This window comes from Pipra filicauda, unplaced genomic scaffold, assembly GCF_003945595.2.
Source record: "Pipra filicauda isolate LSUMZ 115617 unplaced genomic scaffold, ASM394559v2 scaffold437_size563383_pilon, whole genome shotgun sequence".
Taxonomy (NCBI): Eukaryota; Metazoa; Chordata; class Aves; order Passeriformes; family Pipridae; genus Pipra; species Pipra filicauda.
The window spans coordinates 7,723-18,223 of record NW_024104573.1 but is presented as its reverse complement, the minus strand read 5'-3'; the positions used below and the strand labels follow the sequence as shown (position 1 = coordinate 18,223).

Sequence of the window (10,501 nt, the reverse complement as noted above, 5' to 3'; positions counted from 1 at the left end):
TTGTTCCTCCGACTGGCTGGTGCAGCACAAAAGAATGCTAATGCTCGTGTCTTTATGAAAGCACTCGAGTTCATCAGCTTTGCAAAGAAGAGAAATTAAATCAAGATTTAATTGGGATATGCATGTTTTATTCATGGTACTATCCACAGGAGAAGCCAGACAGCTGAAGGTAAAGAGGAGGTGGGGGGGGAAATCTTTTGAAAAATTGTTTCTCTCTGATTAAATAGAGATAGTTTCCACTTCAAAGGGAGGGCTCCTTTAATGTATTTTAAATGCTCCAACGTGCCATTCTGATGCAGCAGCCTGGCAAGGACAGCACGGACCCCTCATCCCCCTCCTCTCCACAGCCTCTGGAAGGGACACACTGCCCCTGGAGTGCCTCTGGCAGCAGATTTCATGGCTTCCAGGGTGACCTGATGATTTCAGCAACTGGTTGGTCTTGTTCTCCTGCTTGTCCCCCAGATCCATCACAGGTACAATGGTCCTGGTTGCTCAGGGGAACCCACATCAGACTGGGCTGCAGGGCACAGGGTGTTGGGAAGCGTGGGGACTGGCAGCTTCTGGAGGGCACCAAAGGAAGAAAAATCCAGCTTGAGTTTTCACAGCCACCTTTGCACGTTTGGTGCCCAGGAAATGAAATGTTTCTGCCTCTTCTGTGGCCACACCAAGAAGGGAGGATGAATTTCTGAGAAAGCTTTCCTGTACTTTTACTTTATGTAGTTTCAGGCCTCTTCATTTTCAGGGCAATGACAGGTTCCAGCTCAGAAGCAGCTCATGCAAAAGGCCATGTAGCACCTGTAGGAGTGTTTCCAGCCAGCTTTAGAGCCCAGCATGTTTAGCCAGCAGCCTGAAAAGCAGTTTGTGATGCTGATCCTCCTTGGGGAAAGCTGCAGACACTGTGAGAACAGCTCTATGTTTCTTGTTACACTCCTTATAGTCAGAAGAGAGGAGAGGCAAAGCCAGCAGCTGGACAGCAAGTGGATGAGGGATGAGACTGTGCAGGTTTCCAGTCTCTGCTGGAAGCCTTTCCCTCTCCTGCCTTTCCCAGTGCCTTGGTACCACTCCCTTGAGGCCTGGGAGAACTGTGTCTCCCCCCAGGGATGCTGCAGGCATCCAGCAGACCAGGCAGGAACAGGTCAATGGGCAGGGATGCCACTGGAGCAAGGAGTGGGAAGCTGAGAGATGCAGTGGAGGCAAGAGGCCAAGGGAGGGTGAGCAACATGAGCCACAAAAGCAAGGATTTAAGGACACAGGGAACTTCTGGTTCGCTTTTCAGATTGAAATGTGTATGCAGGCCCTGAAAGACAGTGGTTGTAAGGGAGGAGGGGATCTGGCAGCAGAACTCCTATCGCTCCTGGTGGGAATTTTTCTATAAAGGACCGATTGTTTGGTGACGGCGCATGACAAAAATACAATAGGAAAAGTGCAGGAGAAAAAAAAAAAAAAGAGGAAGAAAAGAAAATCTTCTCTGTAACTTGTGCCCTTCAGAAGCAGCCCCTGTAGCGCTCGGTGCCTGGCGGAGGCGCCGCTGCCTTGGGAGCCTCAGGTCTTTGTTAAGAAAAGGACACAAAGAGAAACACGAGTTCTCCCGAAGGCTCATTATTCAAACTGCTCCAGACCCGGCCTCGCAAGTGCCGGTGACTTTGGAAGATGAACAATCTTATCTCCCGGGTGAAAAGGACCATTTGTTGTTTGCTGTCCGGGAGAGAAAGCTCACAAAAGGCACGAGAAGAAACTCGGAGAATATCTGAGCCCAACTTGCCAGGAGATGTGCAAAGGAGGGAGCGATGCCAGTGGCCAGCACAGGGATTCCTTGGAGAGGCACAACCCACCTCCCTGCCAGGGCAGGATGGGAGCGGGAAGCACACGGACCACAGGGTCCTCCTCCATGGGAGAAGGTGGCCAGAGGAGGGAAGGAAAGCTGAGGGAAGCTCAGGCTGAGCGTCCTCCCACCCTCCCTGGAGCCAGAGCCCAGCGCCGGTGGCGCGTGCTGGCAGCAGCCCTGCCCGGCTGTCCTGGGGATCTGCAGGCAACTGTTTGCCTTTGGCACTTATTTATTTTGGACACTGCAGTGCCAACTCCCTGCTCAGCAGGGTGTGGAGAGGCTGGGCTCTGTGGAAGCTGGAGCACTGCACCCAGGGCTGGGGAGAGAAGGCTCCTGGGCAGAGGCGAGACCGTCACAGGCACCAATCTCATCCCGAGAGGCTCCACACCCCCCTCCCCACTCCTGAACAATCTCCTAATGATAAAAGTCCCCATGGTTTATAATTACCAGTTTGACAAGTTCATGAGTTGTCTGTTAATTATTATAATTAGCTCTGGCTGGGTGAGAATGCAGCAGTTCAACAACAATATTAACAATGGGAGAACTATTATCGAGAATTAACTACAGTGAGCAACAAGGAAGGATTCCTCCTGCTCCTCTGGGCTCAGCTGAGCTCCAAACTGCCCTAGAGAGTTCAAACCAGTGGTTGTGTCTAAAAGAACAGGAAGGGGAACCCAAACTCATCCTGGGCTGCCCAAAATATGGTCAAGATTTGGGCCAGCAGAGGAAATCATGTGGTAAGGCAGCTGTGAACCACCAAAAGATACCCAGTGGCTGCAGAAGGACAGACAGGAGCAACATCCTGATGGAGCAACATGAGAATCAGGCCCCAAGAATCTCTCCAACCCCACTCTATTTCACACAATGAAGCTGTAAAAGCCTGTGATTAAACTCCTGCACAAGCCTTTCCTCCCGGGAACGTGCAGCACGAGGCGCAGGCCTGAGCAAATATTAGAAAAGTCTCACTTTTGGGCACCCCTAATTTGCTGAGGATGAATGGATTGACTTCTCAAACACTGCATGATCCCAAACAGGCCAACACAGCTCGGCTTTCCTCCTCATTTCCAGTTCAAATGTATACAAAATGTTTATCTGGAATGCAAGAGAGCTCTGAGAGCCAAGCTGTGCAAATAATTAGACATCTGACGCACCTTCACACTCAAAATGGGAGGCTGGAGCTGGGTTTGGTTCGCTATTTATTTTTTTAATTTATTTAATGCCACCTTTGCAGAGCAGAAGCAATGACTGAGAAAGCTGGGGGTCGGTGCCACCAGGAGAAAAAGGCTTTTGGTGGGTGGGAAAGGGACCTTTCCATGGGGGATAGCAGAGACAGTCCAGCCTGGGAAGCACCAACAGCCCTCGAGCTGTTATGAGGCTCAGCCACCCCAGAAACCCCCCAGGGCCCTGCCACAGCTTCTGTCACACCAGGAAAGGACCATGGTCTGGACCTGGTGACATTCAGGGACCATAAAACAGGCCCAGAGCTCCCGTGGGACCAGTTACCTCCTCAAAGCCAGGGAAGCACCGTGTTTCTTTCTTCTACTGGGAAACTTAATTTGCTTTTCAGACAAGAGCTTTTGCACACTGAGGCTGCTTGGGAGAAACATTCCATTTCAAATCCACACCATCTCAAATACAGACACAGTTATTTATTTTTTTTAACTGTAAACAGGTTTTGAAGAAAAGATCAAAATCTGAGGGAAACATTTTGAAGCTGTTGGGATGAAGCACTTCGCTGTACATGATCGGAATTTCCTGGGAGTCATTTCTATTTGAGGGATTTACATTTGCTTTTACATCCCAGGAGTATGGGGAGGGGAGGGGGGAAGGTTGAAGCCACAAAGAGTTTGATGGGGCAGCACAAGCATTTCCCACCTACATGGGGGAAGGGAACTGGGATGGGAAGGGTTGGGGCTGTGTCAGGTCTCACAGCCTTCCCTGGTCAACCACTGGGCATTCCACACCTTCTCCCTGCTTTCCTGCCAGCATCTGCGATGTATTCCTGGCATTCCCCAGGGAATATGTTCCTGCAGCATCTCGACCCCACTGACAGAGCAGAGGAAAGGGCCAGGATGAGCCAGAATACATTTAACAGTGGAAACGTGGAGGTGCCAAGGGCAGACAGAGCACAGCAGGCTGTGTTCCCACATGGCGAGGACCCGTTCCCTTCCCAGGGAATTATTAAAGGTTTTGCACCAGGGAACAAATAATTTTAAGCAAAGGAATCCCTTTCACTTTGTCCTTGCAGACAGATGAGTGGAGCAGGAGCATCAGTGCTGGGTTCCTCCCCTCCCTCAGCCTTCTGGGAAGCTCCTTTGAACACTTACAACATCAGAGCACAGGGCCTGATTTGTTAGACAAGCCAGACTTTATTATTTTTTTAAAAGGGGGATATTATCTCCTGCCTCCGAAGGAAAGGGGAAGAGGAGAAAGCCACTGATACGGAGGGGGGTAGAGACAGACACAGAACCTCATTATTAAACAAAATAAATAAAATATACTAGCAGAAAATGTGTCTTGGCTTTATTACTATATTCTGTCCTCTAAATATTTCATTTCCAACTGATGCCCAAGCCAAATGGAAAATTTCAAGCAAAACTGTACTACTTAGAATATGCTTAATTATTGATTCAGCCAGGAGGGGAAAAGAAGAAAAAACCAGAGGGGAAGAAAAGGCACTGAGCTGCTGCTGACTTCTTTTTAACCCCTGCAGCTTCCCAGCCCCTCTCCCAAGGGAAGGGAGCTACCTGTGCCCGAGCTCTTCCTCCCAGGGGAGGGAGAGGAGGGAGGATGTGAAGGGGCAATGCCAGACCTGAGCCAGGTGTGCCCAGAGCTGGGCATGGCTCGGGCTCACACCGATGCCTGGAGCTGGCAGGACACTCACCCACCCCAGCTCCTCTGCCCTGCCCAGCCAGGACCACCTCAGCCAGCTTCAGCTTTTGGCAGGTGTCAGTGAAAGAAGAAAACATTTTGGTCATTGCTCTTCCCTGGCTTTTCCCTCCCTATATTTACCTCAAAGTGCTTTTTAATCAGAGTAGGTTATTTTTGGTGAAAATCTTCTGGTCATGAATGAAAGCTAAAAATGTGGCCTTGGAGACGCAGCCAAAAGTTGTTTGCAGCTCACAACAAAACCTAATTCACAAAAAACCAACAGTTCAGAGTCTCGTTCCTTCCGTGCCTGTTGGTGCCACTGACTGTATCTGTCCTCCATCTCCTACTCTGGGAAACCATCCACCTTCCCATATCCAAAACCTTCTAATAAGCTGATTTCTCTGTGACACACAGGTGTTTTAGAGGCACAGGAGCTGGTTTAACCCTGACATTAACCTGAGCTGGAGTTTTCCTGCCACCTTCTCCCTCAAGCCTGTCCCCCTACTCTTGGGGGTCCTTGTAACCCCCCTTTTCCCTGCTCTCTCTGGAGGCTGAGTGCTGCAGAATGGCTCCCAGCACCCCAAAGAGACCACAGAAAGGGGAACCATCACTGGGGGGTCCCACCTGGGGGCTTGGGGAGCATCATGATATCCAGGGGATGGCAAACCCCCTGCCCTGCAGCTGAGGGGGGGCACAGCCTGCTACGAAGTGAGTCACACCCTCAATTAGGAATTTCACTGAAATTTCAAATTACAACCCTTTATTTTTTTTTTTTGTTAAGTGACAGAATTATGCCACGTTACAGAGAAAGTGACAGGTAATTTGGGACACTGAGGATTTCTCAGGCTCTATAGTTAATGGGGAGTTTAGCACCAATTCCTCTGTAATTTGCACTTCTGAGAAACCGCATTATTATAAAGTCAGAAATCTCAGGCACTTTCAACTCCGGGATCTGCCAGACTGACGATGACCAGGAACTGAGGAGGCCCCAGTCCACAGGTGACCCATTTCAATATCTGAGGCTGGGTGGCTTCCAAAAACGGCCGCTCCAACGGCGGAGCCGAAAATTGGAGGTGACATTCAGAAGTCTCTGAAAATTATAACCCTGACTTCCTCCTTGAAAAGCTTATCTGAATCCTGGCTTATCCTTTGATGAGGTTACTGAAAAAGCATTCTGCTCAGAGTACTTGAAAGATAACAGGCAATATATGTGAGCCGGTGCACTCCTCCCGGGGGGAAAACGCTATCGAACTCCCGGAGCATGGGACACTAATTAAATGGCCTGGATCACACTGGACATTCAGGGCCTGGGTGGCTCCGTTTAACTCCTTCCCAGCCCTGCACACCTGGGGCAGATGGACACGCTCCTCGTGCCAGGCTCTGTGAGGACATCCTCCCGTGCTCTGCCGTGCTCCCACATATCCTGCTCCTCCGCCCCGGCCGCTCCTCCGGGATGCTCCCCCTCCACCTCTTTTCTGCTGAGCCTGTAGCCCAAAAAGCAGGGAAAAAGAACAAAAGCTTTTTAATGGCATAATTTGTTTTAAAATGAGCTGTCTCTTCCTGCTGCCCCAGCCCCCAAACACCAGTAATTGTTGGTTGGTTCCCTGCCATCTCCCCGCCAGCGCCTTCAGCGTCTCAGGCGCTGCTGCTCGAGATTAGCGGGAAGTGTTTGGAGTCCCTCACATCAAAGGGATGGAAAACTGGAAATTTAACAGAATGTATTATGCAGGTGAGGGGGAAAAAGGGAAGTTCTGTTAAAAAGGATGGCTCGTTTCTCCTTGGTCTGGGACAGGGTTTATGGCAGCTGGGGAAAAAGCCCAAATTTAAACAGGTGGAGGCCCAAAAAGCTGAGAAATGGGAAGAGGAGGGAGAAGTGCCCAGGCTCCTCGCAGGCAGGGAGCAGAGCTAACCCCGGGATGGGGTGGGAAGCCTTGGGTGGCTGGTGGTGCCCCTCTGAGAGCAGCTCCACATCCCACGTCAGGTCCTGCTGTGTCGATAAAGACAGGGGGAGAAGCAGAGATGAGAAAGGTGGAGGGGAAGATGAAGGGGTGGCATTGAAGGTTAGGGGGATGTTTTTCCAATTGCCTGTAACACACTCCTGTGGTTCATACACACCTGCCCACTTGCCCTGGCCTCGCTCCACCGCGGGGCTGCTGCCCCGGGGGCTGTGCCGGGGCCATTCCCGTCTCTGTGCTCCCTGCCAGGGCAGCAGAGCCCAGCAGTGCCGGGGGGAAGCATCCAAAGGGCCCTTCCTTGAAAACGCTGAGCACTATTTCCACAGCCCTTAAACAGAATAATTCATTAGTCAGCTCAGAACAATCAATACCGCCGCCGACAATTTATACACCGGCTCTGTTTACCCAGCAGACCCTCTTTGATAATATTATTTATGATTCCAAATAACTCCATCGGTGTTCAATAGAGCTGGGAGGTACCTGGGGGACCGGGGCACAATCAAATTATGAAGACATATGGTTTACTCAGCGCTGGAAATGTTCAACTGCATTTCATTGCTGCTAGTCCTGCTGCAGCACCTTCCCCAGCAGTTATACGGCCTCCTCGGCTGCTGAATGGGAAGAGCCTCTTGCTCCAGCGATGGAGAGAGTGAGTGAGTGGCTGTAAAGGGAATTTTATTGTGCCTGTTCCTGCCTGCACGGAGCTGACGGACACGCCAAGCAGCTCAATGCATCCCAGGTCGCCGCGGCAATTAAAGCCCGGCATTCCGGGGACTGCCGGAGCGGGCAGGGAAAGGCAGAGGCAGAGGCAGGGGCAGCTCCCGCCCGGAGAGGCTGCCCGGGTGATGTGTGTGCGGCACGGCGCTCTCGGCAGCTCCTGCCTGGATTTATGGTCGATGCACGGGCTGTGTACTTTTTAATAAAGCGCCTCTGATGTACCCGCGGAGCGGCCAAACGCTGAGTCATTATTATCGACGGAACATCGCCCGAGCTCCGCGCGGAGCCTCCTCGGGGCTTTGAGGGGGTGGAAAGCCAACACCGATGCTGAATTGCTCTATAAACTCCAGTCCTCCCTGCAGAGGAGCAATAATTAATCAGGCGATGCATGATATGTAACAAATTAAAAAGATAAAACTTCCCAACAAAAATGATGGGACCGGAGAGGCGCGGGCTGTGCTTCGAGCGAGCCGTCCCTGCCTTCCCCTTTCCCTCCATCCATCCGAACAAAACTTCCAGGGCCGGATCCTGCCAGCCAGCTCTGCAGCCCCCAGCTCATGTTCCAGCATGGAGCACCCCACTCACCTGGCTGCCTTTGGCAGAGGAAAGTCAACTCTTTCTGCTTGTGATCGTGTCCCGGAATCTCCTCCCAGCGACAATCCTGCTCACTCCTGGCTTGTGAATAGAGGAGGCTATAAAATAAAGTGATAACAGTTATCACTGTGGAAACATAATTTCTGAGAAAATCCCACCAGACTAATAATTAAAACAGAAACTGAAGACTCTGACAAGCCTGGATTTTTTTCTTGGGTTTCAGCTACTTCTGCTATGTGATTCCCTGTAGAAAAATCAGCATCTTCCTTCCACAGCAAATCCAGACACTTCAGGACCTGTTTCTGTTCCCCTTGCAGTGGAATGGAGAAGTGAACAGTGACATTTCCTATGGAACAGAAAGAAAAGACATTTTCAGCTCAGAAACATCAGGGGTTTCACTTCCATCTCCCCATGCAGGCTGTGGCGTGGATGAAACCCTGGTTTCTGGTGGGAACATGTGTGGCTGGGGAAGCTCCTGTTCTTGGGCAGGACAAATGGGATGCTGCAGACCTCTCCCTGCAGCTCCTGAGACAGAAACATCTGGGATCAGCAGCATCACAGTGCATAGAATGGTCTGAGTTGGAAGGAACCTTAAAGATCATCTCCTTCCACCCCCTGCCATGGGCAGGGACACCTTCCACTAGACCAGGTTGCTTCAAGCTCCATCCATCCTGGCTTTGGGCACTTCCAGGGATGGGGCAGCCACAGCTTCTCTGGGCAACCTGTGCCAGGGCCTCACCACCCTCACAGGGAAAAATTTCTTCCTCCTATCTAATCCAACCCTGCCCTCTGGCAGTGGGAAGCCATTCCCCTTTGTCCTGTCACTCCATGCTCTTGCCCAAAGTCCCTCTCCAGCTCCCTTGGAGTCCCTTTATGCACTGGAAGGGGCTCTAATGTCTCCCTGGAGTCTTCTCTTCTGCAGGTGAACACCCCCAGCTCTCCCAGCCTGGCTCCAGAGCAGAGGGGCTCCAGCCCTTGGAGCATTTTTGTGCTTCTTCCAGATGTAGCAGGTCCACGTCTGTCTTCCACTGGGGACTCCAGAGCTGGATGCAGTGCTCCAGGTGGGGTCTCACCCGAGCAGAGTAGAGAGGAAGAAGATGGGTAGATGTTCCCAGAGTCAACCTTTGTGCCTTAATTGCAGTAAGACATACATATCTCCCCTCCACAGTCAGCAGGCTGCCCTTCAGTGCTGTGCCAGACTCAAGTCTAAGGAGGCTTTTAGGCTGTGCACATCACGCTGCTTCTGTAGCCTTAAAGGAGGTGTTTGGATTTCTATATTTAGTTGTCCTCACTTCCTTTCCTCCTTGACATTTATGAATTTTAGATGTCTTTCACGCTGGGCCCCTGAAGGGCGTCCTGGAGAGACGCGTGGTGGCCCCTGCACAGCATCTTCTGGTCCCACAGGGACGTGGCTCCAGTTCGTCTGCTGGCCCAGCCAGGGGATGCTCGGGAACCACGGGCACTGCTGTGATGCTTTCCAGCCTTTAATAGGCGTGTGGGGCTGCTGCTGACTCCACGGCTGCCGGAGGGAGGGAAGGGGAGGGAGAGATGTCTGGGAGAGCTGGAAAAAACCAAGATTACAAGGGATCAGGGAGATGCTGTTAAAGTACATGGCAACTTACAGATGAAACAGCAGTGGCTGCCTTGAGCTGAAGGCCAATTTGGCAGTGGGCTTGTGCAGGAGCCTGTCAGAGAATTAGCCTGGCTGAAGTGTGAGTGGGATGGGAGACCCGTCAGACCCCTCCAGCGCTCCTTGTGCCGGCTGGTTGGGATGAGGTCCCGCTCCCATCCTCCTCACCAAGGTCAGCTGGAGCAGCACGCTGGGTAATGTGCTCCTCACGCCTTCTGCCTCACACCCAGGCCTCCTCCAGCAGCACTGAGCCTGCCTGAGTGGTGGATAAACATTAGTTTCACAGCTCACAAAGCAGAACTGCCGGCTACTGCCAGCCCAGACGTAATGAGCTCCTCCCGGGACCCCTGGGAGCGCTTAGAGTGGGCTCTTCTTTACCCAAGCTGCCAGTCAAGCCGGTGCCAGGGGGGAAGCAGCGCCGTTAATCTCTTTCCCACCATCCCAGCCATAGCTGAAATCCCTTCGAGCATGTAACAGTTTTATTTTAATGTGCCGTCCCCCTGGCACGGGGCCGGGAGCGGCGGGGTCTGCCCGCACACCCGCTCCCAGCTGCTCCCCCGGCCAGGGGAGCTCCCGTCTGGGGGGGCTGCCGGGGGGGCCGAGCCGACAGGATGGAACAATCGGCGAGGGAAAAGCTTTCGCGTGCTGTACTTTTCACTCAGGCTGGTGCTGTCACCTCCTCGGGTACCCTTTAATTAAGAACAGATTGTTGTTCGGTGGAGAGAGACTCGTTTAGCACCCGCAAGAGGAGCAGGGAGGTTTGCTCAGCAGCCGGGCACTGGCGCCAGGGACGTGTCCCACGGCGTCACGCTTTCTGCCTGACACCAAATCACTTGTCAGGAGCTTTTCCCAACAGCCACGGCAAAGCAGCTAATGAAGGGGACGTCGTGTGGATGTTCAGGAGCACTC

The 10,501-nt window shown here is 52.2% G+C and overlaps 1 long non-coding RNA gene across 2 annotated transcripts; it reads right to left on the bottom strand.

Annotated features, from left to right (window-relative positions):
* Positions 1-3,454: 3,454 nt before the first annotated feature.
* On the bottom strand, positions 3,455-8,606 carry LOC113996588. 2 transcript variants are annotated; one of them, XR_005565195.1, is made up of 5 exons: positions 8,158-8,606; positions 7,954-8,060; positions 7,591-7,724; positions 6,812-6,979; positions 3,455-6,180 (listed from the first exon to the last, which is right to left on the bottom strand). It is a non-coding gene; the product is annotated as an uncharacterized LOC113996588 (long non-coding RNA). The 2 variants fall into 2 exon arrangements; XR_003543815.2 differs by lacking the exon at positions 7,591-7,724.
* Between the last annotated feature and the right edge of the window lie 1,895 nt (positions 8,607-10,501).